Raw genomic sequence first — 3,312 nt, forward strand, 5'->3', positions numbered from 1 at the left:
AGAGAGAGAGAGAGAGAGAGAGAGAGAGAGAGAAATTGCTTTTCCTTTGCTTCTTTTCTCCTTTTCTCCATCCCAGTTTCTCTTTGCTTTTGAACACGTTCCTCCAATTTCACAACATCTACTTCATTTTGGATCTTATTTACTCTCTCAGCTTCTCATACTAGGGAGACAATATGATGTTTACACATGTGAGTCAGATTTATTTTTCTCATGAATATGGTCTCAAGTTACATCCACTAATCTATAAAAGTCTCCAGTTTATCCTTATAGCTGAATAGTAAGTACTCTATTATCTCTTTTATTTGTGCCTCGGCTAATTGGCATCTGGGTTATTTCCAAGACTTAGTTATTACAAATTGTGCTGCTATAAACATGGGTGCACATATATCACTGTGGTATGATGTTTTCAGTTCTTCTGGGAAGATAACAAGAAGGAGAATAACTGGGTCGAACAGGACTTCTAATCCTAGTTTTTTGAGGAACCTCTACATTGATTTCCACAGTGGTTGCACCAGTCTACACTCCCAATAGAGGAAAAGGGTTCCTTTTTTCCCCACAGTCGTGCCACCATTTGTTATTGGTTGATTTCTTGATAATAGATATTCTCTCTGGGGTGAGATGGAATCTCAGTGTTGTTTTGATGTGCATCTCTCCATTTTTCTAAATGCCCAATCTTAAGTGCTGTGTCATTGTGCCGGTATGGCAGGCCCACTGATGTACATTTTTCATATATTTATTTGCTGTTTGTATTTATTCATCTGAGCAGTGTATATTCCTCTCACATGCCCATTTTTGATTGGGTCTTTAAATTTAGAAGGTCTGATTTTTTGAATTCTTTTAGAAAGAAGGGGATTGAACTCAGGTCCTTGAGCTTGCCAGGGAAGCGCTTATTCCACTGAGCCATCTCCCCAGCCCCTAATTTTTTGAATTCTTTAGATACTCTTGGCAGTAATCCTTTGCCTGAGGAGCAGCTAGAAATTTTTTTTTCACATATTGTAGGTTGTCTCTTAACTCTCTTGGTGGTTTCTCTCACTGTGAAAATGCTCTTTAATAAAGTGGGATCCCAGTTATCTGTTTGCTGTGATAGTTTCTGTGTGATCAGAGTTTTATCCATAAAGTCTTTGTCTACACCAATGTTGTCAGGAGTTTTATCTATTCTATTTTCCAGCAAATTTAATGTATCTGTTTTAATATTTAGATCTTTGATCCATTTTGGATTTAGTTTAGTGCATAGTGAAAGATATGGGTCCAGTTTTAATGTTCATTATATGTAAATCCAGTTTTTCCAGTTATTAAAGAGGCTATTTCTTCCAATGAATTTGTTTGGCAACTTTGTCAAAGATATGGTGGCTAAGTATGTCTGGAGTTGTTTCTGCATCTTCTATTTCATTGATGTTTGAGTCATTTTTTTTGCCCATATCACACGTTTTTTTTTTAATCAACATAACTTTATAGTATAATTTCACATCAGCTACTGTGATGCCCTCTGCCTTGCCTTTGTTACCCAAAATTGTCTTTGTTATTCTAGTAGACCAGTACTTCTTCACATTATCCAGATTACTTCCATCTACCTTGCTATAACTTCATGCACTGTATTTCATATTTTTTAACTTGTTTTTATTCTTTTTAGTTCTTTTAGCCATATGTCTGTCTCCTGAACATCTCTGCTATATTACATCCTTGATTTTACATATGTTTTATCTCTACATTTTCCTTTCTTCTTTCGTTCTTTTTTTTTTTTTATATTTTAGAGAAGGGTCTACAGGGTATTTAGGGTCTCACTACTAGATCAGACTCATAGTGATCCGCCTTTTTACAGCCTTCCAAGAGCTAGGATTACAGGCGTGTGCCACCACGCCCAATCTCAATTGCAGTCTCAGTGTGCTGGCACGGCAGGCCCAGTGATTGAACCCCCGGCCCGGCCCCTGCCCCTGCTTGCAGACACTTTAATCTGCTGAGCTATTTGGCCAGCCCTTCTGCATTTTTTTATGTTTCAGGAAGAAACAAAAATTAAGTTATAAAAATATTTTTCAAAAAATTAAGTTATGACCACTTCTGGTTACCTGAAATGTAATTCTAGTTGGAAGTTCTAAGCTCTGTGTTGCCTTCTGATCTGTATATTTTTTTCAGCAAATCACGCTTGTTAGACTCAAATGTAGGAAAATTCACCTGAGGTATTTAATAAGAAAGTGCCATAGAACATAATGAAATACACAAGCTGCACAATGCAGTAGACTGATCTCGGGATTGTCTTAGAATAAAAAAGACTTAAAAGCTTAAAATGAAGCTTAAGAACCTTAACATTTTCAAGTAATGCCATTTGTTCAAAAGTGTCAATCTCACTACTCAGAGTCACATCAAGGTCAAAAGCCAGGGGGCCAGGGAGATGGCTCAGTAGAATAAGCACTTCCCTGGCAAGCACAAGGGCCTGCGTTCAATCCCAGTTCCGCAAAGAAAAAGAAAAAAAAGCCAGCCTCACACTCTGTGCTAGGAGAGCTGTAGAGATACCTGGCAGATATGATTTTAAGATGTCTTCTTTCTTCCTTAAAGGTGGCATAGTGTCAGAAGGGTCATATAGTATAAAAAGAGCAAACTTCTTTCACAAAGGCAAGCTTCTGTAATGGGCCAAATACATACATATTTTGACTTTGCTACAAGATCTTAACCCTACTATTGACAACAGCCATAGACATTACTAAACAAATAAGCATAGATGTGACCATATTTCAGAAAATTTGTATTTGAAAAAAACAAGATTTAGGCCAAGGTCTTTAATGGCTACCTCTCCCCACTTGGTATAGGAAAAAGAAAGAAAACTAGGTTAATAATTAAAAAATGTGATTTTATTTCTTTTGTACTGAGTAATGAATCCAGAGCCTATGCACTGACTTACATCCCTAGCTCTTTTATATTTTGCACTGAGACAAGTTCTTGCTAAGCTACTAAAAGGCCCAGGTTCAGCCTCCCAGAGGGCTGCGATAACAGGCAAGAAAGGTGAAGTAAAGATTTCTGTCTTGAATAGATTGGGAAATATCATTGACATGGTTATTCAAACTTTGTTTATAGGAGGACAAAAATGCAGTAGCACTTGAGGTGGGAAGTAGAAGAATAAAATGGTTCTTTCTTTGGAAAATGGTAATATTTATTCAAAAGTTTCAATCTCACTGCCCAGAGACACTCTGAGGTCAAAAGCCAACTTCACAGTTTATGGTAGGAGACCTATATTCACAGATGTCTGGCTGGTACGATTCTAAAATGTGTTCTTTCTTCCTCCAAAGATGCACAAATTTGTTTTAGCAAGGCCAGTCACAA

Source organism: Octodon degus, unplaced genomic scaffold (assembly GCF_000260255.1).
Source record: "Octodon degus isolate 3935 unplaced genomic scaffold, OctDeg1.0 scaffold00227, whole genome shotgun sequence".
In the NCBI taxonomy this organism is placed as follows: domain Eukaryota; kingdom Metazoa; phylum Chordata; class Mammalia; order Rodentia; family Octodontidae; genus Octodon; species Octodon degus.